Consider the following 26911-nt stretch of genomic DNA (forward strand, 5'->3'; position numbering starts at 1 on the left):
CTGTGTGTGAGTGTCGGATTCATTCTGTATCTGTCAGTCTCTGGTACAATGTGTGAGTGTGGGATTCATTCTGCATCTGTCAATCTCTGGTACTGTGTGTGAGTGTGGGATTCATTCTGTTGCTGTCAATCTCAGCTGCAGTTTTGGAGTGTTGGATTCATTCTGTATCTGTCAGTCTCTGGTACTGTGTGAGTGTGGGATTCATTCTGTTGCTGTCAATCTCAGCTGCAGTTTTGGAGTGTGGGATTCATTCTGTGTCTATCAGTCTCTGGTACTGTATGTGAGTGTGGGATTCATTCTGTATCTGTCAGTCTCTGGTACTGTATGTGAGTGTGGGATTCATTCTGCATCTGTCAGTCTCTGGTATTGCATGTGAGTGTGGGATTCATTCTGCATCTTTCAGTCTCTGGTACTGTTTGTGAGTGTGGGATCCATTCTGCATCTTTCAGTCTCAGGTACTGTGTGTGAATTTGGGATTCATTCTGTGTCTGTCAGTCATTGGTACGATGTGTGAGTGTGGGTTTCATTCTGTATCTGTCAATCTCTGGGACTGTGTGTGAGTGTGGGATTCATTCTGTATCTGCAAGTCTCTCATACTGTGTGTGAGTGTGGGATTCATTCTGTATCTGTCAGTCTCTGGTACTGTGTGTGAGTGTGGGATTCATTCTGTTGCTGTCAATCTCAGCTGCAGTTTTGGAGTGTGGGATTCATTCTGCATCTGTCAGTCTCTGGTACTGTGTGTGAGTGTGGGATTCATTCTGTATCTGTCAGTCTCTGGTACTGCATGTGAGTGTGGGATTCATTCTGTCTCTGTAAGTCTCTGGTACTGCATGTGAGTGTGGGATTCATTCTGCATCTGTCAGCCTCTGGGCCTGTGTGTGAGTATGGGCTTCATTCTGTATATCTCTGTCTCTGGTACTGTCTGTGAGTGTGGGATTCATTCTGTATCTGTCAGTCTCTGGTCCTGTGTGTTAGTGTGGGATTCATTCTGCAGCTGTCAATCTCTGGTACTGTGTGTGAGTGTGGGATTCATTCTGTATCTGTCAATCTCTGGTACTGTGTGTGAGTGTGGGATTCATTCTGTATCTGTAAGTCTCTCATACTGTGTGTGAGTCTGGGATTCATTCTGTATCTGTCAGTCGCTGGTACTGTGTGTGAGTGTGGGATTCATTCTGTATCTGTCAGTCTGTGGTACTGTGTGTGAGTGTGGGATTCATTCTGTATCTGTCAGTCTCTGATACTGTGTGTGCATATGGGACTCATTCTGTGTCTGTCAGTCATTGGTACGATGTGTGAGTGTGGGTTTCATTCTGTATCTGTCAATCTCTGGGACTGTGTGTGAGTGTGGGATTCATTCTGTATCTGTAAGTCTCTCATACTGTGTGTGAGTGTGGGATTCATTCTGTATCTGTCAGTCTCTGGTACTGTGTGTGAGTGTGGGATTCATTCTGTTGCTGTCAATCTCAGCTGCAGTTTTGGAGTGTGGGATTCATTCTGCATCTGTCAGTCTCTGGTACTGTGTGTGAGTGTGGGATTCATTCTGTATCTGTCAGTCTCTGGTGCTGCATGTGAGTGTGGGATTCATTCTGTCTCTGTAAGTCTCTGGTACTGCATGTGAGTGTGGGATTCATTCTGCATCTGTCAGCCTCTGGGCCTGTGTGTGAGTATGGGCTTCATTCTGTATATCTCTGTCTCTGGTACTGTGTGTGAGTGTGGGATTCATTCTGTGTCTGTCAGTCTCTGGTCCTGTGTGTTAGTGTGGGATTCATTCTGCAGCTGTCAATCTCTGGTACTGTGTGTGAGTGTGGGATTCATTCTGTATCTGTCAATCTCTGGTACTGTGTGTGAGTGTGGGATTCATTCTGTATCTGTAAGTCTCTCATACTGTGTGTGAGTCTGGGATTCATTCTGTATCTGTCAATCTCTGGTAATGTGTGTCAGTGTGGGATTCATTCTGTATCTGTCAATCTCTGGTACTGTGTGTGAGTGTGGGATTCATTCTGTATCTGTCAGTCTCTGGTACTGTGTGTGAGTGTGGGATTCATTCTGTATCTCTCTGTCACTGGTTCTGTGTGAGTGTGGGATTCATTCTGTAGCTGTCAATCTCAGCTGCAGTTTTGGAGTGTGGGATTCATTCTGTGTCTATCAGTCTCTGGTACTGTATGTGAGTGTGGGATTCATTCTGTATCTGTCAGTCTCTGGTACTGTATGTGAGTGTGGGATTCATTCTGCATCTGTCAGTCTCTGGCACTGCATGTGAGTGTGGGATTCATTCTGCATCTTTCAGTCTCAGGTACTGTGTGTGAGTGTGGGATTCATTCTGTATCTGTCATTCTCTGGTGTGGGAGGTAAGTGTGGGATTCATTCTGTATCTGTCAGTCGCTGGGACTGTGTGTGAATTTGGGATTCATTCTGTGTCTGTCAGTCAGTGGTACGATGTGTGAGTGTGGGATTAATTCTGTATCTGTCAATCTCTGGGACTGTGTGTGAGTGTGGGATTCATTCTGTATCTGTCAGTCTTTGGTGCTGTGTGTGAGTGTGGGATTCATTCTGCAACTGTCAGTCTCTGGTACTGTGTGTGAGTGTGGGATTCATTCTGTATCTGTCAGTCTCTGGTCCTGTGTGTTAGTGTGCGATCCATTCTGTATCTGTCAGTCTTTGGTGCTGTGTGTGAGTGTGGAATTCATTCTGTATCTGTCAGTCTCAAGTGCTGTGTGTGAGTGTGGGATTCATTCTGTATCTGTCAGTCGCTGGCACTGTGTGTGAGTGTGGGATTCATTCTGTATCTGTCAATCTCTGGTACTGTGTGTGAGTGTGGGATTCATTCTGTATCTGTCAGTCTTTGGTGCTGTGTGTGAGTGTGGGATTCATTCTGTATCAGTCAGTCTCTGGTACTGTGTGTGAGTGTGGGATTCATTCTGCATCTGTCAGTCTTTGGTGCTGTGTGTGAGTGTGGGATTCATTCTGTATCTGTCACTCTCTGGTGCTGTGTGTGAGTGTGGGATTCATTCTGTATCTGGCAGTCTCTCGGACTGTGTGTGAGTGTGGGATTCATTCTGTATCGGTCAGTCTCTGGTCCTGTGTGTGAGTGTGGGATTCATTCTGTATCTGTCACTCTCTGATCCTGTGTGTGAGTGTGGGATTCATTCTGCATCTGTCAGTCTCTGATACTGTGTGTGAGTGTGGGATTCATTCTGTATCTGTCAGTCGCTGGTACTGTGTGTGAGTGTGGGATTCATTCTGTATCTGTCAGTCTGTGGTACTGTGTGTGAGTGTGGGATTCATTCTGTATCTGTCAGTCTCTGATACTGTGTGTGAGTGTGGGATTCATTCTGTATCTGTCACTCTCTGATCCTGTGTGTGAGTGTGGGATTCATTCTGCATCTGTCAGTCTTCGGTACTGTATGTGAGTGTGGGATTCATTCTGTGTCGGTCAGTCTCTGTTCCATGTGTGAGTGTGGGATTCATTCTGTATCTCTCTGTCTCTGGTACTGTGTGGGAATGTGGGATTCATTCTGTATCTCTCTGTCTCTGGTACAGTCTGTGAGTATGGGATTCATTCTGTATCTCTCTGTCTCTGGTAGTGTGTGTGAGTGTGGGATTCATTCTGTATCTGTCAGTTCCTGGGACTGTGTGTGAGTCTGTGGGATTCATTCTGCAACTGTCAGTCACTGGTACTGTGTGTGAGTGTGGGATTCATTCTGTATCTGTCAGTCTCTGGTACTGTTTGTGAATGTGGGATACATTCTGTATCTGTCAGTCTCTGGTACTGTGTGTGAGTGTGGGATTCATTCTGTATCTGTCAGTCTCTGGTAAGGTGTATGAGTGTGGGATTCATTCTGTATCTGTCAGTCTCTGGGACTGTGTGTTCGTGTGGGATTCATTCTTTATCTGTCATTCTCTGGTACTGTGTGTGAGTGTGGGATTCATTCTGTATGTGCCAGTCTCTGGTGCTGTGTGTGAGTGTGGGATTCATTCTGTATCTGTCAGTCTCTGGTGTGGTTGGTCAGTGTGGGATTCATTCTGTATCTGTCAGCGTCTGGTACTGAATGTGAGTGTGGGATTCATTCTGTATCTCTCTGTCTCTGGTACTATGTGTGAATGTGGGATTCATGCTGCACCTGTCAGTCTCTGGTACTGTGTGTGAGTGTGGGATTCATTCTGTACCTGTCACTCTCTGATACTGTGTTTGCGTTTCGGATTCCTTCTGTATCTTTCAGACTCTGGTCCCATGTGTGAGTGTGGGATTCATTCTGCATCTGTCAGTCTCTGGTACTGTGTTTGAGTGTGTGCTTCATTCTGTATCTATCAGTCACTGGTGCTGTTTGTGAATGTGGGATTCATTGTGTATCGGTCAGTCTCTGGTACTGTGTGTGAGTGTGGGATTCATTCTGTATCTGTCACTCTCTGATCCTGTGTGTGAGTGTGGGATTCATTCTGCATCTGTCAGTCTCTGATACTGTGTGTGAGTGTGGGATTCATTCTGTATCTGTCAGTCGCTGGTACTGTGTGTGAGTGTGGGATTCATTCTGTATCTGTCAGTCTGTGGTACTGTGTGTGAGTGTGGGATTCATTCTGTATCTGTCAGTCTCTGGTGTGGGAGGTAAGTGTGGGATTCATTCTGTATCTGTCAGTCGCTGGGACTGTGTGTGAATTTGGGATTCATTCTGTGTCTGTCAGTCAGTGGTACGATGTGTGAGTGTGGGATTAATTCTGTATCTGTCAATCTCTGGGACTGTGTGTGAGTGTGGGATTCATTCTGTATCTGTCAGTCTTTGGTGCTGTGTGTGAGTGTGGGATTCATTCTGCAACTGTCAGTCTCTGGTACTGTGTGTGAGTGTGGGATTCATTCTGTATCTGTCAGTCTCTGGTCCTGTGTGTTAGTGTGTGATCCATTCTGTATCTGTCAGTCTTTGGTGCTGTGTGTGAGTGTGGAATTCATTCTGTATCTGTCAGTCTCAAGTGCTGTGTGTGAGTGTGGGATTCATTCTGTATCTGTCAGTCGCTGGCACTGTGTGTGAGTGTGGGATTCATTCTGTATCTGTCAATCTCTGGTACTGTGTGTGAGTGTGGGATTCATTCTGTATCTGTCAGTCTTTGGTGCTGTGTGTGAGTGTGGGATTCATTCTGTATCAGTCAGTCTCTGGTACTGTGTGTGAGTGTGGGATTCATTCTGCATCTGTCAGTCTTTGGTGCTGTGTGTGAGTGTGGGATTCATTCTGTATCTGTCACTCTCTGGTGCTGTGTGTGAGTGTGGGATTCATTCTGTATCTGGCAGTCTCTCGGACTGTGTGTGAGTGTGGGATTCATTCTGTATCGGTCAGTCTCTGGTCCTGTGTGTGAGTGTGGGATTCATTCTGTATCTGTCACTCTCTGATCCTGTGTGTGAGTGTGGGATTCATTCTGCATCTGTCAGTCTCTGATACTGTGTGTGAGTGTGGGATTCATTCTGTATCTGTCAGTCGCTGGTACTGTGTGTGAGTGTGGGATTCATTCTGTATCTGTCAGTCTGTGGTACTGTGTGTGAGTGTGGGATTCATTCTGTATCTGTCAGTCTCTGATACTGTGTGTGAGTGTGGGATTCATTCTGTATCTGTCACTCTCTGATCCTGTGTGTGAGTGTGGGATTCATTCTGCATCTGTCAGTCTTCGGTACTGTATGTGAGTGTGGGATTCATTCTGTGTCGGTCAGTCTCTGTTCCATGTGTGAGTGTGGGATTCATTCTGTATCTCTCTGTCTCTGGTACTGTGTGGGAATGTGGGATTCATTCTGTATCTCTCTGTCTCTGGTACAGTCTGTGAGTATGGGATTCATTCTGTATCTCTCTGTCTCTGGTAGTGTGTGTGAGTGTGGGATTCATTCTGTATCTGTCAGTTCCTGGGACTGTGTGTGAGTCTGTGGGATTCATTCTGCAACTGTCAGTCACTGGTACTGTGTGTGAGTGTGGGATTCATTCTGTATCTGTCAGTCTCTGGTACTGTTTGTGAATGTGGGATACATTCTGTATCTGTCAGTCTCTGGTACTGTGTGTGAGTGTGGGATTCATTCTGTATCTGTCAGTCTCTGGTAAGGTGTATGAGTGTGGGATTCATTCTGTATCTGTCAGTCTCTGGGACTGTGTGTTCGTGTGGGATTCATTCTTTATCTGTCATTCTCTGGTACTGTGTGTGAGTGTGGGATTCATTCTGTATGTGCCAGTCTCTGGTGCTGTGTGTGAGTGTGGGATTCATTCTGTATCTGTCAGTCTCTGGTGTGGTTGGTCAGTGTGGGATTCATTCTGTATCTGTCAGCGTCTGGTACTGAATGTGAGTGTGGGATTCATTCTGTATCTCTCTGTCTCTGGTACTATGTGTGAATGTGGGATTCATTCTGCACCTGTCAGTCTCTGGTACTGTGTGTGAGTGTGGGATTCATTCTGTACCTGTCACTCTCTGATACTGTGTTTGCGTTTCGGATTCCTTCTGTATCTTTCAGACTCTGGTCCCATGTGTGAGTGTGGGATTCATTCTGCATCTGTCAGTCTCTGGTACTGTGTTTGAGTGTGTGCTTCATTCTGTATCTATCAGTCACTGGTGCTGTTTGTGAATGTGGGATTCATTGTGTATCGGTCAGTCTCTGGTACTGTGTGTGAGTGTGGGATTCATTCTGTATCTGTCACTCTCTGATCCTGTGTGTGAGTGTGGGATTCATTCTGCATCTGTCAGTCTCTGATACTGTGTGTGAGTGTGGGATTCATTCTGTATCTGTCAGTCGCTGGTACTGTGTGTGAGTGTGGGATTCATTCTGTATCTGTCAGTCTGTGGTACTGTGTGTGAGTGTGGGATTCATTCTGTATCTGTCAGTCTCTGATACTGTGTGTGAGTGTGGGATTCATTCTGTATCTGTCACTCTCTGATCCTGTGTGTGAGTGTGGGATTCATTCTGCATCTGTCAGTCTTCGGTACTGTATGTGAGTGTGGGATTCATTCTGTGTCGGTCAGTCTCTGTTCCATGTGTGAGTGTGGGATTCATTCTGTATCTCTCTGTCTCTGGTACTGTGTGGGAATGTGGGATTCATTCTGTATCTCTCTGTCTCTGGTACAGTATGTGAGTATGGGATTCATTCTGTATCTCTCTGTCTCTGGTAGTGTGTGTGAGTGTGGGATTCATTCTGTATCTGTCAGTTCCTGGGACTGTGTGTGAGTCTGTGGGATTCATTCTGCAACTGTCAGTCACTGGTACTGTGTGTGAGTGCAGGATTCATTTTGTATCTGTCAGTCTCAGGTACTATGTGTGAGTGTGGGATTCATTCTGTATCTGTCAGACTCTGGTACTGTTTGTGAATGTGGGATACATTCTGTATCTGTCAGTCTCTGGTACTGTGTGTGAGTGTGGGATTCATTCTGTATCTGTCAGTCTCTGGTACTGTTTGTGAATGTGGGATACATTCTGTATCTGTCAGTCTCTGGTACTGTGTGTGAGTGTGGGATTCATTCTGTATCTGTCAGTCTCTGGTAAGGTGTATGAGTGTGGGATTCATTCTGTATCTGTCAGTCTCTGGGACTGTGTGTTCGTGTGGGATTCATTCTTTATCTGTCATTCTCTGGTACTGTGTGTGAGTGTGGGATTCATTCTGTATGTGCCAGTCTCTGGTGCTGTGTGTGAGTGTGGGATTCATTCTGTATCTGTCAGTCTCTGGTGTGGTTGGTCAGTGTGGGATTCATTCTGTATCTGTCAGCGTCTGGTACTGAATGTGAGTGTGGGATTCATTCTGTATCTCTCTGTCTCTGGTACTATGTGTGAATGTGGGATTCATTCTGCACCTGTCAGTCTCTGGTACTGTGTGTGAGTGTGGGATTCATTCTGTACCTGTCAGTCTCTGGTACTGTGTTTGAGTGTGTGCTTCATTCTGTATCTATCAGTCACTGGTGCTGTTTGTGAATGTGGGATTCATTGTGTATCGGTCAGTCTCTGGTACTGCGTGTGAGTGTGGGATTCATTCTGTTGCTTTCAATCTCAGCTGCAGTTTTGGAGTGTGGGATTCATTCTGCACCTGTCAGTCTCTGGTACGATGTGTGAGTGTGGGATTCATTCTGCATCTGTCAGTCACTGGTACTGTGTGTGAATGTGGGATTCATTCTGCATCTGTCAGTCACTGGTACTGTGTGTGAATGTGGGATTCATTTTGCATCTGTCAGTCTCTTGTACTGTGTGTGAGTGTGTGATTCATTTTGTGCCTGTCAGTCTCTGGTTCTTTGTGTGAGTGTGGGATTCATTCTGTATCTGTCAGTCTCTGGTGCTGTGTGTGAGTGTGGGATTCATTCTGTTTCTATCAGTCTCTGGTGCTGCGTGTGAGTGTGGGATTCATTCTGCATCCATCAGTTTCTGGTGCTGTGTGTGAGTGTGGTATTCATTCTATATCTGTCAGTCACTGGTATTGTGTGTGAATGTGGGATTCATTCTGCATCTGTCAGTCTCTGGTACTGTGTGTGAGTGTGGGATTCATTCTGTTTCTGTCAGTCTCTGGTACTCTGTATGAGTGTGGGATTCATTCTGTATCTGTCAGTCTCTGGTGCTGTGTTTTCGTGTGGGATTCATCCTGTATCTTTCACTCTCTGATACTGTGTTTGAGTTTGGGTTTCATTCTGTATCTGTCAGTCTCTGGTACTATGTGTGAGTTTGGGATTCATTCTGTTTCTGTCACTCTCTGATACTGCATGTGAGTTTGGGATTCATTCTGTATCTGTCAGTCTCTGGTACTATGTGTGAGAGTGGGATTCATTCTGTATCTGTCAGTGACTGGTACTGTGTGAAAATGTGGGATTCATTCCGTATCTGTCAGTCTCTGGTACTGTGTGTGAGTGTGGGATTCATTCTGTATCTGTCAGTCTCTGGTACTGTGAGTGAATGTGGGGTTCATTCTGTGTCTGTCAGTCTCTGGTATTGTGTGTGAGTGTGGGATTCATTCTGTATCTTTCAGTCTCTGGTTCTCTGTCTTAGTTTGGGATTCATTCAGTATCTGTCACTCTCTGATACTGCATGTGAGTTTGGGATTCATTCTGCATCTGTCAGTCTCTGGTACTGTGTGTGAGTGTGAGATTCATTCTGTATCTGTCAGTGACTGGGACTGTGTGAAAATGTGGGTTTCATTCCGTATCTGTCAGTCTCTGGTTCTGTGTGTGAGTGTGGGATTCATTCTGTATCTGTCAGTCTCTGGTACTGTGTGTGAGTGTGGGATTCATTCTGTGTCTGTCAGTCTCTGGTACTGTGTGTGAGTGTGGGATTCATTCTGTTTCTGTCAGTCTCTGGCACTGTGTGTGAATGTGGAGTTCATTGTGTGTCTGTCAGCATCTGGTACTGTGTGTGAGTGTGGGATTCATTCTGTATCTGTCAGTCTCTGCTGCTGTGTGTGAGTGTGGGATTCATGCTGTACCTGTCACTCACTGATACTGTGTGTGAGTGTGGGATTCATTCTGTATCTGTCAGTCTCTGGTACTGTGTGTGAGTGTGGGATTCATTCTGTACCTGTCACTCACTGATACTGTGTGTGATTGTGGGATTCATTCCGTATCTGTCAGTCTCGGGTACGATGTGAGAGTGTGGGATTTATTCTGCATCTGTCAGTCTCTGGTACTGCAGGTGAGTGTGTGATTCATTCTGTATTTGTCAGTCTCTGGTGCTGTGTGTGAATATGGGATTCATTCTGCACCTGACAGACTCTGGTACTGTGTGTGAGTGCGGGATTCATTCTGTATCAGTCAGTCTCTGTCGCTGTGTGTTATTCTGGGATTCATTCTGCATCTGTCAGTCACTGGTACTGTTTGTGAATGTGGGATTAATTGTGTATCGGTCAGTCTCTGCTACTGTGTGTGAGTGTGGGATTCATTCTGTATCTGGCAGTCTCTGGTACGATGTTTGAGTGTGGGATTCATTCTGCACCTGTCAGTCTCTGGGACTGTGTGTGATTTTTGGGATTCATTCTGTATCTGTCTCTCTCTGATACTGTGTTTGAGTTCGGAATTCATTCTGTATCTGTCAGTCTCTGGTACTGTTTGTGAATGTGGGATTCATTCTGTATCGGTCAGTCTCTGGTACTGTGTGTGAGTGTGGGATTCATTCTGTATCTTTAAGTCTCTGGTACTGTTTGTGAGTGTGGGATTCATTCTGTGTCTGTCACTCTCTGACCCTGTGTGTGAGTGTGGGATTCATTCTGTATCGGTCAGTCTCTGGTACTGTGTGTGAGTGTGGGATTCATTCTGTGTCTGTCACTCTCTGATCCTGTGTGTGAGTGTGGGATTCATTCTGCATCTGTCAGTCTCTGATACTGTGTGTGAGTGTGGGATTCATTCTGTATCTGTCAGTCTCTGATACTGTGTGTGAGTGTGGGATTCATTCTGTATCTCTCTGTCTCTGGTACTGTGTGTGAGTGTGGGATTCATTCTGTATCTCTCTGTCTCTGGTAGTGTGTGTGAGTGCAGGATTCATTTTGTATCTGTCAGTCTCAGGTGCTGTGCGTGAATTTGGGATTCATGCTGCACCTGTCAGTGTCTGGTACTGTGTGTGAGTTCAGGATTCATTTTGTATCTGTCAGTCTCAGGTGCTGTGTGTGAATTTGGGATTCATGCTGCACCTGTCAGTGTCTGGTACTGTGTGTGAGTGTGGGATTCATTCTGTATCTGTCAGTCTTTGGTGCTGTGTGTGAGTGTGGGATTCATTCTGTATCTGTCAGCTTTGGTGCTGTGTGTGAGTGTGGGATTCATTCTGTATCTGTCAGTTCCTGGGGCTGTGTGTGAGTCTGTGGGATTCATTCTGCAACTGTCAGTCACTGGTACTGTGTGTGAGTGCAGGATTCATTTTGTATCTGTCAGTCTCAGGTGCTGTGTGTGAATTTGGGATTCATGCTGCACCTGTCAGTGTCTGGTACTGTGTGTGAGTGTGGGATTCATTCTGTATCTGTCAGTCTTTGGTGCTGTGTGTGAGTGTGGGATTCATTCTGTATCTGTCAGCTTTGGTGCTGTGTGTGAGTGTGGGATTCATTCTGTATCTGTCAGTCTTTGGTGCTGTGTGTGAGTGTGGGATTCATTCTGTATCTGTCAGTCTTTGGTGCTGTGTGTGAGTATGTGGGATTCATTCTGTATCTGTCAGTCTTTGGTGCTGTGTGTGAGTGGGATTCATTCTGTATCTGTCAGTCGCTGGCACTGTGTGTGAATGTGGGATTCATTCTGTATCTGTCAGTCTTTGGTGCTGTGTGTGAGTGTGGGATTCATTCTGTATCTGTCAGTCTCTCGTACTGTGTGTTAGTGTGGGATTCATTCTGCATCTGTCAGTCTCTCGTACTGTGTGTTAGTGTGGGATTCATTCTGCATCTGTCAGTCTCTGGTACTGTGTGTTAGTGTGGGATTCATTCTGTATCTGTCAGTCTCTCGTACTGTGTGTTAGTGTGGGATTCATTCTGCATCTGTCAGTCTCTGGTACTGTGTGTTAGTGTGGGATTCATTCTGTATCTGTCAGTCTCTCGTACTGTGTGTTAGTGTGGGATTCATTCTGTATCTGTCAGTCTTTGGTGCTGTGTGTGAGTGGGATTCATTCTGTATCTGTCAGTCGCTGGCACTGTGTGTGAATGTGGGATTCATTCTGCATCTGTCAGTCTCTGGTACTGTGTGTTAGTGTGGGATTCATTCTGTATCTGTCAGTCTTTGGTGCTGTGTGTGAATGTGGGATTCATTCTGTATCTGTCAGTCGCTGGCACTGTGTGTGAGTGTGGGATTCATTCTGTATCTGTCAGTCTGTGGTACTGTGTGTGAGTGTGGGATTCATTCTGTACCTGTCACTCACTGATACTGTGTGTGATTGTGGGATTCATTCCGTATCTGTCAGTCTCGGGTACGATGTGAGAGTGTGGGATTTATTCTGCATCTGTCAGTCTCTGGTACTGCAGGTGAGTGTGTGATTCATTCTGTATTTGTCAGTCTCTGGTGCTGTGTGTGAATATGGGATTCATTCTGCACCTGACAGACTCTGGTACTGTGTGTGAGTGCGGGATTCATTCTGTATCAGTCAGTCTCTGTCGCTGTGTGTTATTCTGGGATTCATTCTGCATCTGTCAGTCACTGGTACTGTTTGTGAATGTGGGATTAATTGTGTATCGGTCAGTCTCTGCTACTGTGTGTGAGTGTGGGATTCATTCTGTATCTGGCAGTCTCTGGTACGATGTTTGAGTGTGGGATTCATTCTGCACCTGTCAGTCTCTGGGACTGTGTGTGATTTTTGGGATTCATTCTGTATCTGTCTCTCTCTGATACTGTGTTTGAGTTCGGAATTCATTCTGTATCTGTCAGTCTCTGGTACTGTTTGTGAATGTGGGATTCATTCTGTATCGGTCAGTCTCTGGTACTGTGTGTGAGTGTGGGATTCATTCTGTATCTTTAAGTCTCTGGTACTGTTTGTGAGTGTGGGATTCATTCTGTGTCTGTCACTCTCTGACCCTGTGTGTGAGTGTGGGATTCATTCTGTATCGGTCAGTCTCTGGTACTGTGTGTGAGTGTGGGATTCATTCTGTGTCTGTCACTCTCTGATCCTGTGTGTGAGTGTGGGATTCATTCTGCATCTGTCAGTCTCTGATACTGTGTGTGAGTGTGGGATTCATTCTGTATCTGTCAGTCTCTGATACTGTGTGTGAGTGTGGGATTCATTCTGTATCTCTCTGTCTCTGGTACTGTGTGTGAGTGTGGGATTCATTCTGTATCTCTCTGTCTCTGGTAGTGTGTGTGAGTGCAGGATTCATTTTGTATCTGTCAGTCTCAGGTGCTGTGCGTGAATTTGGGATTCATGCTGCACCTGTCAGTGTCTGGTACTGTGTGTGAGTTCAGGATTCATTTTGTATCTGTCAGTCTCAGGTGCTGTGTGTGAATTTGGGATTCATGCTGCACCTGTCAGTGTCTGGTACTGTGTGTGAGTGTGGGATTCATTCTGTATCTGTCAGTCTTTGGTGCTGTGTGTGAGTGTGGGATTCATTCTGTATCTGTCAGCTTTGGTGCTGTGTGTGAGTGTGGGATTCATTCTGTATCTGTCAGTTCCTGGGGCTGTGTGTGAGTCTGTGGGATTCATTCTGCAACTGTCAGTCACTGGTACTGTGTGTGAGTGCAGGATTCATTTTGTATCTGTCAGTCTCAGGTGCTGTGTGTGAATTTGGGATTCATGCTGCACCTGTCAGTGTCTGGTACTGTGTGTGAGTGTGGGATTCATTCTGTATCTGTCAGTCTTTGGTGCTGTGTGTGAGTGTGGGATTCATTCTGTATCTGTCAGCTTTGGTGCTGTGTGTGAGTGTGGGATTCATTCTGTATCTGTCAGTCTTTGGTGCTGTGTGTGAGTGTGGGATTCATTCTGTATCTGTCAGTCTTTGGTGCTGTGTGTGAGTATGTGGGATTCATTCTGTATCTGTCAGTCTTTGGTGCTGTGTGTGAGTGGGATTCATTCTGTATCTGTCAGTCGCTGGCACTGTGTGTGAATGTGGGATTCATTCTGTATCTGTCAGTCTTTGGTGCTGTGTGTGAGTGTGGGATTCATTCTGTATCTGTCAGTCTCTCGTACTGTGTGTTAGTGTGGGATTCATTCTGCATCTGTCAGTCTCTCGTACTGTGTGTTAGTGTGGGATTCATTCTGCATCTGTCAGTCTCTGGTACTGTGTGTTAGTGTGGGATTCATTCTGTATCTGTCAGTCTCTCGTACTGTGTGTTAGTGTGGGATTCATTCTGCATCTGTCAGTCTCTGGTACTGTGTGTTAGTGTGGGATTCATTCTGTATCTGTCAGTCTCTCGTACTGTGTGTTAGTGTGGGATTCATTCTGTATCTGTCAGTCTTTGGTGCTGTGTGTGAGTGGGATTCATTCTGTATCTGTCAGTCGCTGGCACTGTGTGTGAATGTGGGATTCATTCTGCATCTGTCAGTCTCTGGTACTGTGTGTTAGTGTGGGATTCATTCTGTATCTGTCAGTCTTTGGTGCTGTGTGTGAATGTGGGATTCATTCTGTATCTGTCAGTCGCTGGCACTGTGTGTGAGTGTGGGATTCATTCTGTATCTGTCAGTCTGTGGTACTGTGTGTGAGTGTGGGATTCATTCTGTATCTGTCAGTCTCAAGTGCTGTGTGTGAGTGTGGGATTCATTCTGTATCTGTCAGTCGCTGGCACTGTGTGTGAGTGTGGGATTCATTCTGTATCTGTCAATCTCTGGTACTGTGTGTGAGTGTGGGATTCATTCGGTATCTGTCAATCTCTGGTACTGTGTGTGAGTGTGGGATTCATTCTGTATCTGTCAGTCTTTGGTGCTGTGTGTGAGTGTGGGATTAATTCTGTATCAGTCAGTCTCTGGTACTGTGTGTGAGTGTGGGATTCATTCTGTATCTGTCAGTCTCTGGTACTGTGTGTTAGTGTGGGATTCATTCTGCATCTGTCAGTCTCTCGTACTGTGTGTTAGTGTGGGATTCATTCTGTATCTGTCAGTCTTTGGTGCTGTGTGTGAGTGGGATTCATTCTGTATCTGTCAGTCGCTGGCACTGTGTGTGAATGTGGGATTCATTCTGCAACTGTCAGTCTCTGGTGCTGTGTGTGAGTGTGGGATTCATTCTGTATCTGGCAGTCTCTCGTACTGTGTGTGAGTGTGGGATTCTTTCTACATCTGTCAGTCTCTGACACTGTGTGTGAGTGTGGGATTCATTCTGTATCTGTCAGTCGCTGGTACTGTGTGTGAGTGTGGGATTCATTCTGTATCTTTCAGTCTGTGGTACTGTGTGTGAGTGTGGGATTCATTCTGTATCTGTCAGTCTCTGATACTGTGTGTGAGTGTGGGATTCATTCTGTGTCTGTCACTCTCTGATCCTGTGTGTGAGTGTGGGATTCATTCTGCATCTGTCAGTCTCTGTTCCATGTGTGAGTGTGGGATTCATTCTGTATCTCTCTGTCTCTGGTACAGTATGTGAGTATGGGATTCATTCTGTATCTCTCTGTCTCTGGTAGTGTGTGTGAGTGTGGGATTCATTCTGTATCTGTCAGTTCCTGGGACTGTGTGTGAGTCTGTGGGATTCATTCTGCAACTGTCAGTCACTGGTACTGTGTGTGAGTGCAGGATTCATTTTGTATCTGTCAGTCTCAGGTACTGTGTGTGAGTGTGGGATTCATTCTGTATCTGTCAGTCTCTGGTACTGTTTGTGAATGTGGGATACATTCTGTATCTGTCAGTCTCTGGTACTGTGTGTGAGTGTGGGATTCATTCTGTATCTGTCAGTCTCTGGTAAGGTGTATGAGTGTGGGATTCATTCTGTATCTGTCAGTCTCTGGTACTGTGTGTTCGTGTGGGATTCATTCTGTATGTGCCAGTCTCTGGTGCTGTGTGTGAGTGTGGGATTCATTCTGTATCTGTCATTCTCTGGTACTGTGTGTGAGTGTGGGATTCATTCTGTATGTGCCAGTCTCTGGTGCTGTGTGTGAGTGTGGGATTCATTCTGTATCTGTCAGTCTCTGGTGTGGTTGGTCAGTGTGGGATTCATTCTGTATCTGTCAGCGTCTGGTACTGAATGTGAGTGTGGGATTGATTCTGCATCTGTCAGCGTCTGGGACTGAATGTGAGTTTGGGATTCATTCTGTATCTCTCTGTCTCTGGTACTATGTGTGAATGTGGGATTCATTCTGCACCTGTCAGTCTCTGGTACTGTGTGTGAGTGTGGGATTCATTCTGCACCTGTCACTCTCTGATACAGTGTTTGCGTTTGGGATTCATTCTGTATCTGTCAGACTCTGGTCCCATGTGTGAGTGTGGGATTCATTCTGTACCTGTCACTCTCTGATACTGTGTTTGCGTTTGGGATTCATTCTGTATCTGTCAGACTCTGGTCCCATGTGTGAGTGTGGGATTCATTCTGCATCTGTCAGTCACTGGTACTGTGTGTGAATGTGGGATTCATTCTGCATCTGTCAGTCTCTGGTACTGTGTGTGAATGTGGGATTCATTCTGTATCTGTCAGTCTCTCGTACTGTGTGTTAGTGTGGGATTCATTCTGTATCTGTCAGTCTTTGGTGCTGTGTGTGAGTGGGATTCATTCTGTATCTGTCAGTCGCTGGCACTGTGTGTGAATGTGGGATTCATTCTGCATCTGTCAGTCTCTGGTACTGTGTGTTAGTGTGGGATTCATTCTGTATCTGTCAGTCTTTGGTGCTGTGTGTGAATGTGGGATTCATTCTGTATCTGTCAGTCGCTGGCACTGTGTGTGAGTGTGGGATTCATTCTGTATCTGTCAGTCTGTGGTACTGTGTGTGAGTGTGGGATTCATTCTGTATCTGTCAGTCTCAAGTGCTGTGTGTGAGTGTGGGATTCATTCTGTATCTGTCAGTCGCTGGCACTGTGTGTGAGTGTGGGATTCATTCTGTATCTGTCAATCTCTGGTACTGTGTGTGAGTGTGGGATTCATTCGGTATCTGTCAATCTCTGGTACTGTGTGTGAGTGTGGGATTCATTCTGTATCTGTCAGTCTTTGGTGCTGTGTGTGAGTGTGGGATTAATTCTGTATCAGTCAGTCTCTGGTACTGTGTGTGAGTGTGGGATTCATTCTGTATCTGTCAGTCTCTGGTACTGTGTGTTAGTGTGGGATTCATTCTGTATCTGTCAGTCTCTCGTACTGTGTGTTAGTGTGGGATTCATTCTGTATCTGTCAGTCTTTGGTGCTGTGTGTGAGTGTGGGATTCATTCTGTATCTGTCAGACTCTGGTCCCATGTGTGAGTGTGGGATTCATTCTGCATCTGTCAGTCTCTGGTACTGTGTTTGAGTGTGTGATTCATTCTGTATCTATCAGTCACTGGTGCTGTTTGTGAATGTGGGATTCATTGTGTATCGGTCAGTCTCTGGTACTGCGTGTGAGTGTGGGATTCATTCTGTTGCTTTCAATCTCAGCTGCAGTTTTGGAGTGTGGGATTCATTCTGCACCTGTCAGTCTCAGGTACGATGTGTGAGTGTGGGATTCATTCTGTATCTGTCAGTCACTGGTACTGTGTGTGAATGTGGGATTCATTCTGCATCTGTCAGTCTCTGGTACTGTGTGTGAATGTGGGATTCATTTTTCATCTGTCAGTCTCTGGTACTGTGTGTGAGTGTGTGATTCATTTTGTGCCTGTCAGTCTCTGGTTCTTTGTGTGAGTGTGGGATTCATTCTGTATCTGTCAGTCTCTGGTGCTGTGTGTGAGTGTGGGATTCATTCTGTTTCTATCAGTCTCTGGTACTGTACGTGAGTGTGGGATTCATTCAGTATCTGTCAGTCTCTGGGACTGTGTGTGAATGTGGGATTCATTCTGTATCTGTCAATCTCTGGTTCTGTGTGTGAGTGTGGGATTCATTCTGTATCTGTCAGTCTCTGGTGCTGTGTGTGAGTGTGGGATTCATTCTGTTTCTATCAGTCTCTGGTGCTGCGTGTGAGTGTGGGATTCATTCTGCATCCATCAGTTTCTGGTGCTGTGTGTGAGTGTGGTATTCATTCTATATCTGTCAGTCACTGGTATTGTGTGTGAATGTGGGATTCATTCTGTTTCTGTCACTCTCTGATACTGCATGTGAGTTTGGGATTCATTCTGTATCTGTCAGTCTCTGGTACTATGTGTGAGTGTGGGATTCATTCTGTATCTGTCAGTCTCTGGTACCGTGAGTGAATGTGGGGTTCATTCTGTATCTGTCAGTCTCTGGTACTGTGTGTGAGTGTGGGATTCATTCTGTATCTGTCAGTCTCTGGTACCGTGAGTGAATGTGGGGTTCATTCTGTATCTGTCAGTCTCTGGTTCTCTGTGTTAGTTTGGGATTCATTCAGTGTCTGTCACTCTCTGATACTGCATGTGAGTTTGGGATTCATTCTGCATCTGTCAGTCTCTGGGACTGTGTGTGAGTGTTTGATTCATTCTGTATCTGTCAGTCTCTGGTACTGTGTGTGTGTGGGATTCATTCTGTATCTGTCAGTGACTGGTATTGTGTGTGAGTGTCGGATTCATTCTGTTTCTGTCAGTCTCTGGCACTGTGTGTGAATGTGGAGTTCATTGTGTGTCTGTCAGTCTCTGGTGCTGTGTGTGAGTGTGGGATTCATGCTGTACCTGTCACTCACTGATACTGTGTGTGAGTGTGGGATTCATTCTGTATCTGTCAGTCTCTGGTACTGTGTTTGATTGTGGGATTCATTCTGTACCTGTCACTCACTGATACTGTGTGTGATTGTGGGATTCATTCCGTATCTGTCAGTCTCGGGTACGATGTGTGAGTGTGGGATTTATTCTGCATCTGTCAGTCTCTGGTACTGCAGGTGAGTGTGTGATTCATTCTGTATTTGTCAGTCTCTGGTACGGTGTGTGAATGTGGGATTCATTCTGTACCTATCAGTCTCTGGTACTGTGTGTGAGTGTGGGATTCATTCTGTATCTGTCAGTTCCTGCTGCTGTGTTTTGAGTTTGGGATTCATTCTGCATCTGACAGACTCTGGTACTGTGTGTGAGTGCGGGATTCATTCTGTATCAGTCAGTCTCTGTCGCTGTGTGTTATTCTGGGATTCATTCTGTATCTGTCAGTCACTGGTACTGTTTGTGAATGTGGGATTAATTGTGTATCGGTCAGTCTCTGCTACTGTGTGTGAGTGTGGGATTCATTCTGTATCTGGCAGTCTCTGGTACGATGTTTCAGTGTGGGATTCATTCTCTATCTCTCTGTCTCTGGTACTGTATGTGAATGTGGGATTCATTCTGCATCTGACAGACTCTGGTACTGTGTGTGAGTGCGGGATTCATTCTGTATCAGTCAGTCTCTGTCACTGTGTGTTATTCTGGGATTCATTCTGTGTCTGTCAGTCACTGGTCCTGTTTGTGAATGTGGGATTATTTGTGTGTCGGTCAGTCTCTGCTACTGTGTGTGAGTGTGGGATTCATTCTGTGTCTGGCAGTCTCTGGTACGATGTTTGAGTGTGGGATTCATTCTCTATCTCTCTGTCTCTGGTACTGTGTGTGAATGTGGGATTCATTCTGCATCTGTCAATCTCTGGTACTGTGTGTGAATGTGGGATTCATTCTGTGTCTGTCAGTCACTGGTCCTGTGTGTGAGTGTTGGATTAATTCTGAAGCTGTCAATCTAAGCTACTGTGTTTGAGCTTGGGATTCATTCTGTATCTGTCAGTCTCTGGTACTCTGTGTGAGTGCGGGATTCATTCTGTATCTGTCAGTCGCTGGTACTATGTGTGAGCATGCGATTCTTACTTTACCTCTCAGTCTCTCGTGCTTTATGAGAGTGTGGGATGAACTCGGTATCAGTCAGTCCTTGGTGCTGTATGCCTGTGTGGGATTCATTCTCTATCTGTCATCTCTGGTACCATCCTTGTGTGTGGGATTCACTCTCTGTCTGGCAACCTCTCATGCTGGATGTGAGTTTGGGATTCCTTCTGCTTCTGTCAGTCTCTGGTATGGTGTTTGAGTGTGGGATTCATTCTGTGTCTGTGTGTCTCTGTACTGTATCTGTGTGTGAGATTCATTCTGTATCTGTATATAATTATTCGCTCAGATTACGTTATGGTGTTCAATACTGTAACTTTAATACCTTCATGTTGAAATATTTTTTTCTCATTTTGTCGTTGGTAAATATGGATACACTTTAGGATTTGATGCTGGAGGTTTTAATCAGATAATTTGTGTGCTTTTTGGACTCCTATTAAATCTGTATCTCTGTGAGTAATATTGTGAATGATAATGTATCTTTAAAACTGATATTTTTGAATTGGTATATAATGTGTGGATGAGTCTGTACTAAATTAATTGATACTGCATCTTTAAATTTATTTTATAAGATTTTTCGACTCATGTGTCATGTGTATCTCAGTCTGTGCAAATAGAATTGATGCTGTATCTTTAAATCTCATACTATGAGTGTATTATAAACTGGTTTCTAATTTGTTTCTCAGGTTACACTGTCACAGCATTTCTCAAACTGATACTGTACATGAGTTTTGGACTTGCAATTTGTATCTCTTCATATGCTATTCGAATGGATACTGCATGAATTAAACTCAAGTGTGTGTGAGAGTTCTGGGCGAGTATTCAATTTGAATCTCGGGGTATCTGGTATTTAATTCATGGCTAATGTTGCCCTTTTGTGAAATGGACAACCTGAAAGTGTGACTTTGGACTGGGATTTTTGTATCTTCCTGTCAGCGGGACTGAGTTCGGGGGAAATGGAAACAGCGTCTGCCTCACCTGCTCTGTTTGACTGTTGGATTGAAAATGTGTCTCTGGAACCTGGGATCAGTGTGGGACTGACCACTTCTGCTGTCTGAGACTGTGGACCTGATGGCCTGTCTGTGTCTCTGTGCTCTGTGAATGATAATATACCTACTGTGTGTGAGAAGGAGCTGGCTGCACTGTTCTTTTGACTCGGGTGGAGGAAACTTCACATTCATTCTGGATCCTTCAATGGTTTGCCTGTGGAAAGAAACGTATCTCTTGTAACTCAAGAACAGGTGAGGTAGAAAATACAAAAGTGATCAGTTTAATATCTCTGTTAATAATTATTTTGAATATCCACAAATGAAAACCAGTGATACAAAGAGTGTCAGTGTCTGACTCCACTGCAGTACTGCAGCACTCAGCTTCTGTATACCAGGTGTGTTGGGCGATTTTAAAACAATTTAGTGATATCCAGACACAACCCAACCCCTGCACTGATCCATGAATGGGACTACCCGATGGGGAGGGGCCTTTGTACCGGTCAGGTTTCTCATCCCCTCTCCCATGGGATTAACCGTTCAACTGAAAGCAAAGAGCTGCTGCTTAAAATGTGTCCTTCACACTTCTCACCTGGTGCCTGCAACAGATGCTCTTTGTTTCACTCCCCACGTCCTGACTGTCCGGCTCTGTTTCCACTGTTCACTGGCCAATCACAATAAACAGGGTGAGACTGGAAATAAACCAGGAACAATTCACTCCTGGTTTGGGGAGAGAAAGCAGCAATGATTTTAATATCAGGATCTTCCCATTCTCTCTCCCTCACCCTGGACACACACAGCCCGAGAATGACCTCTCCCTTCCCCCTCTCACTCCATGTTCCGGGACGAGATCCTGATCCACTCCGCCTCTTACAAACAGCCCCCGGACTCCCCCTGACCTTCCCCCGGACTCAATGCCGATCTCTGAGCCCATCTGCGGACACGGTCCCGAAGCGATGAGCTGCTGTAACGAGGCTGCTCTTTGCTCCCTTCCCCCGGGGGCCGTGATCTCTCCATTCCCGGCTGTTTTTAACCATCTTCTTCCGCTCACTGAGGGAATGTCGCCCACAGGCCGAGCTGGGGGAGGGGAGCGCGCATGCGCTCTTCTGCTCACCAGCAAGCAGCGCTGGGGGCGGGGCTGAGTCACGCATGCGCAGATATCTGGTTTAATTCCCAATACAAAAATCGATGGAAACTTTCCCCAATTGGAATTTTTCAGAGTCTGAGCAAAGGAAGTGGGGGAAAGGTCAGAGGGAATGGGGTCCACAGGCAGTGCAGGAACAGGCACCAGAATGGGAAACAGATGGGATTCCACCAGTGCCGAACGCTGGAATCCAGACTGACTTTACAATCTCCAACTGTTAAACGAGATGTTTCCATCCCTGCTGTTTCTCTCGGTATCTTTTGATGGTAAATAGACTTTCAGAGATAAAGTGGGACGTTTTGAAATGAGCCAATGTGTTCTGTTCATTCTTGGCCCCTTTACCGATTAAGTAACGTGTGACTCCGAAACTGAAGGCAGGTTTTCTCAAACCAATCCTGGAGAAACATAGGAGAAACGTTGGAGTCGGTGTATTTGCTGGTACTGTGCAGGATTAATACCTGACAGCAACAGTCCCAGGTTAATATAATCAGAGTGAGACTCTCGGTCACTGAGAGTAATCGCGAACGGATCTGATTTGCAAAACCGAATATGGTACAACAGGCAAGACAGTGTTAAATTCGGCCCACATTGATTTTCTCACTCTCTGCACTGTCGCTGACTGTTGGATTAATAGTGTGTCCGTCTCTGGTATATCAGTGAGAGATAAGAATGCATCTTCTGTCTCTCCAACGGGATTTTCTGCATAAAACGCAACTTTACAGGTCAGACTGGAACTGATACTGTGGCGCTGTGCCTCTCCGCTCGCTCTGTGATCGTATCAGTCTCTCTTTCTCTCCCGCTCTGATGCTGCATATGAAGGTTGGATGCAGCTATTGGGGTTGATATGAACACAATGAAGTGTAAGATTGAAAGTGTGTATGTGTGTGTGTCTCTCTCTCTGGTGCTGGACATGAAGGTGGGATACTGTCTAATATAAACAGAGAGAATGGGGTGTCCGGGCCTCACTGTAACTGGGGATGGGTTCGGCTCCACTCCCAGTTCATGGTCATTTTCTTTTCACAGATTCAGGGCGAGAGTCTCTGTGAGACGGTAACACTGGCGGAGAAACTCCGCGTCACAACTCAACCCCAACACATGAGATTCTCCAAATCAGCTGGAATAAGGTGTTTGTGAAATGCTGAACCCGTCTGGGAGGGGATGTGTGGGGAGATAGAATCGGGCGTGGGACTGAAATGGAAGCAGGCGGGTTGACTCGTTATAGCAGGGACTGTATTTCGGCAGGAATATTACTGACTGTTAATTGTAACGGGGCTTATTTAAAAGCTCCGGGTTCCTGGGAATCCTTGAATATGAAGCCCGAGTCTGCAAGGGTTTGTGCGGACCGCTGTCTTTCGGTTCTATTATCAATAAACGGTTCGAAATTGCCGATGGGGAAAGCTGGAGGTGGAGCTGGAAGATCAGAGGCCGCTCTCCGCCCTGTCCATCACTCTGTCTCCTCCCCTCCCGCCCTCTCTATTTGATCCCCATGTGGAAACAACGCGGGGAGGTGGACTCGAAACACGGTGTATTAGTCAATAAGGTGAAAGGCGAGTAATATTTCTGATCTCCTGGGGACCAGGCCGTTCACTGTTATTTGTTTCTGTACAGAGTTACATTTCAGTGATTCCCCAGTGAGTTTGATGCGTTATGCAAATAATCCAACAAAATGGAACAGAAACGGAGCGAAGCGCTGAATCCCACAGATGTTGAAAGGTTAGTCGAGCAGTTCTGGTGATGCTTTACGAGCCCAGCATGGCAAGTAGTTGAAATAAATACAAGAAATCTGGTGATGTGTGGACTGGGGTCCATAAGTTACCGTTTAAAGTACCGGAATGTGGTCGGTGCACCGACTCCAGTCCCATTAATACCTCATCTCGTCCACACCGAGACAAAAGCAGCTCAAAGCAGCACTGGTAGCATGATATCAGCGTCTCCCTTCAGACAGTAACCAGCCCTTTCACAGATACAGTGGGTGGCTCTGAAAAGAGCCTTTACATCGAGTTACATCGAAATTACGGCACAGAAACAGGCCATTCGGCCCAATTGGTCTGATGCCGGCGTTTCTGCTGCTCACGCGCCTCCTCCTTCCTTACTTCATCTAACCCTATCGGCATATCCTTCTATTCCTTTCTCTCTCATGTGCTGATCTATCTTCCCCTTAAATGCATCAATACTATTGGCCTCAGCTATCCTGAGAAACCCTATCATTATCTTAAAATTTTTTATCAGGTCAACCCTCAGCCTTCACTTTTCCACTGAAACGAGACCCAGTCTGCTCAGCCTTTCCTGATAAGAATATCCTTTCATTTCTGGTATCATCCTTGTGAATCTTATTTGCATCTTCTCCAATGCCCCTATGTCTATAATATGGAGACCAGAACTGTTCGCACTATTCCAAATGTGGTCGAACCAAGATTCCATACTCGTTTAACATAACTTCTTAGCTTTTCAATACTATCCCTCTCGAAATGAATCCTAGTGTTTGATTTGCCTTTTTATCACCAGCGTCGCTACTTTCAGTAATTTGTTCATCTGCACCATGAGATCCCTTTGCTCCTCTATCCCGTTTAGACTCTTATTATCCAAACAGTATGTGATCTCCTTATTCTTCATTCTGCAAGTTTATTAATGTCCTCTTGAATTTTGACACATTCTTCCTTGGTATTAAAGACATCCCCCAATTTGATGTCATCGGCAAATTTTGAAATTGTACATCCGATTCCGGAATCCAAATCATTATTGTAAATTGTGAAGAACAGTGTTCCCAGCACCGATTCCTGTGGAACACCACTTCCCAACTATTGCCAGTCTGAGTACCGACCCTGGACCTCTATTCTCGGTTTTCTGTTTTGTAGCCAGCTTCCGATCCATTCTAAAACCTGTCCACGTGCTCTGAACTTAGCCATGAGTCTACAATGCGGTACATTATCGAAGGCCTTCGGAAAATCCAAATATATCACATCTACAACATGAACCTAGTCTATCTGTTCCTTCTTCAAATGATTTAATAAGTTTGGTCCTGTTATTAGATTAAATCTTTGTTTTATGTGTTCATGGGATGTGGGCGTCGCTGGTGAGGCCGGCATTTCATCCCCATCCCTAATTGCCCTTGAGAAGGTGGTGGTGAGCCGCCTTCTTGAACCGCTGCAGTCTGTGTGGTGAAGGTTCTCCCACAGTGCTGTTAGGAAGGGAGTTCCAGGATTTTAACCCAGCAACGATGAAGGAACGGCGATATATTTACAAGTCGAGATGGTGTTTGACTTGAAGCAGAACGTGCAGGTGGTGTTGTTCCCATGTACCTGCTGCTCTTGTCCTTCTAGGTGGTAGAGGTCGCGGGTTTGGGAGGTGCTGTCAAAGAAGCCTTGGCGAGTTGCTGCAGTGCATCCTGTGGATGGTACACACTGCAGCCACAGTGTGCCGGTGGTGAAGGGAGTGAATGTTTAGGGTGGTGGATGGGGTGCCAATCAAGCGGGCTGCTTTGTCCTGGATGTTGTCGAGCTTCTTGAGTGTTGTTGGAGCTGCACTCATCCAGGCAAGTGGAGATTATTCCATCACACTCCTGACTTGTGCCTTGCAGATGGTGGAAAGGCTTTGGGGAGTCAAGAGGTGAGTCACTCGCCGCAGAATACCCAGCCTCTGACCTGCTCTTGTAGCCACAGTATTTATATGGCTGGTCCAGTTAAGTTTCTGGTCAATGGTGACCCCCAGGATGTTGATGGTGGGGGATTCAGCGATGGTAATGCCGTTGAATGTCAAGGGGAGGTGGTTAGACTCTCTCTTTTTGGAGATGGTCATTGCCTGGCATTTGTCTGGCGCGAATTTTACTTGCCACTTATGAGCCCAAGCCTGGATGTTGTTCAGGTCTTGCTGCATGCGTGCTCAGACTGCGAATGGAACTGAACACTGTGCAGTCATCAGCGAACATCCCCATTTCTGACCGTATGATGGAGGGAAGGTAATTGATGGAGCAGCTGAAGATGGTTGGGCCTCGGACACTGCCTTGAGGAATTCCTGCAGCAATGTCCTGGGGCTGAGATGATTGGCCACCAACAACCACTTCGATCTTCCTTTTTGCTAGGTATGACTCCAGCCACTGGAGAGTTTTCCCCCTGATTCCCATTGACTTCAATTTTACGAGGACTCCTTGCTGCCGCACTCGGTCAAATGCTGCCTTGATGTCAAGGGCAGTCACTCTCACCTCACCTCTGGAATTCAGCTCTTTTGTCCATGTTTGGACCAAGGCTGTAATGAGGTCTGGAGCCGAGTGATCCTGGCGGAACCCAAACTGAGCATCGGTGAGCAGGTTATTGGTGAGTAAGTGCCACTTGATAGCACTGTCGAAGACACCTTCCATCACTTTGCTGATGATTGAGAGTAGACTGATGGGGCGGTAATTGGCCGGATTGGATTTGTCCTGCTTTTTGTGAACAGGACATACCTGGTTCAATTTTCCACATTGTCGGGTAGATGCCAGTGTTGTCGCTGGACTGGAACAGCTTGGCTGGATGCGCAACTAGTTCTGGAGCACAATTCATCAGCACTACAGCCGGGTTGTTGTCGTGGCCCATAGCCTTTGCTGTATTCAGTGCACTCAGCCGTTTCTTGATATCACGTGGAGTGAATCGAATTAGCTGAAGACTCGCTTTCTGATGGTGGGGATATCGGGAGGAGGCCGAGATGGATCATCCATTCAGCACTTCTGGCTGAAGATGGTTGCAAACGCTTCAGCCTTGTCTTTTGCACTCACGTGCTGGACTCCGCCATCGTTGAGGATGGGGATGTTTACAGAGCCTCCACCTCCCGTTATGTGTTTAATTATCCACCACCATTCACGACTGGATGTGACAGGACTTCAGAGTTCAGCATAGTTCCCCTTTCGCAGGACCTGTGAACACGGCGCACATGGAAATGCAGTCCTGCCCAGGATGAGCGAAACTTGGTCTTGGCCCGATCTTTACCGCCGGATTTTCCTCTTCCAGGCATTTCCACAATCTCACAAACACTTTCACAAAGAATGAAGAAATCTTCCCGAACTCGCCCTTCTTATACCTTCTGGAGGAGTACAGTGGAGCCACTTTTGATGGGTCTCTCTCAGAGTGTTTACACTGCCCCCTCACCCTCCCTGATACTCTATCTTTCAACTGCTGTAATATTGTCCTTTAGCAATATTGCTACTCCTCCTCCTTTCCCTACTTCTCTGTCCTTTCTAAAGATCTTATAAACTTGAATATTAAGCTGCCATTTGTGCCCAGTTGGCAGTCAGGTCTCCGTAATAATTTCATGAAATTATTTAACTTTACTTGATGGCTGATGTGAATTGCGGCAAAGTGTATTTCCAGCTGGTCAAGTATTGCAGGGATCGACTATCTCTTCAGTCCGATATCAGGTGAAGAATTACTGGCTGTTGTGTAATTTCCATTGATTGGGGCTTGGCGTCATCGACTGGACGGAAACGGGAACTGCAGCAGAGCGAGAAAGGATCCGTCAGAAACCAGTTTAAATGAAGTACAAAATGCAACAGCC

The 26911-nt window shown here is 45.9% G+C and overlaps 1 long non-coding RNA gene across 1 annotated transcript in view; it reads right to left on the bottom strand.

Moving 5' to 3' along the window:
* Positions 1–21325, bottom strand: part of LOC137307094 (uncharacterized) — an 80975-nt gene extending 59650 nt beyond the window's left edge. The window contains exons 1-2 of the long non-coding RNA XR_010959032.1: positions 20837–21325; positions 20376–20461 (exon numbers count right to left, since the gene is read on the bottom strand). This is a non-coding gene — a long non-coding RNA (uncharacterized lncRNA). The remainder of the gene's footprint in view (positions 1–20375; positions 20462–20836) is intronic.
* Positions 21326–26911: the final 5586 nt, after the last annotated feature.

Source organism: Heptranchias perlo, chromosome X (genome assembly GCF_035084215.1).
Source record: "Heptranchias perlo isolate sHepPer1 chromosome X, sHepPer1.hap1, whole genome shotgun sequence".
In the NCBI taxonomy this organism is placed as follows: Eukaryota; Metazoa; Chordata; class Chondrichthyes; order Hexanchiformes; family Hexanchidae; genus Heptranchias; species Heptranchias perlo.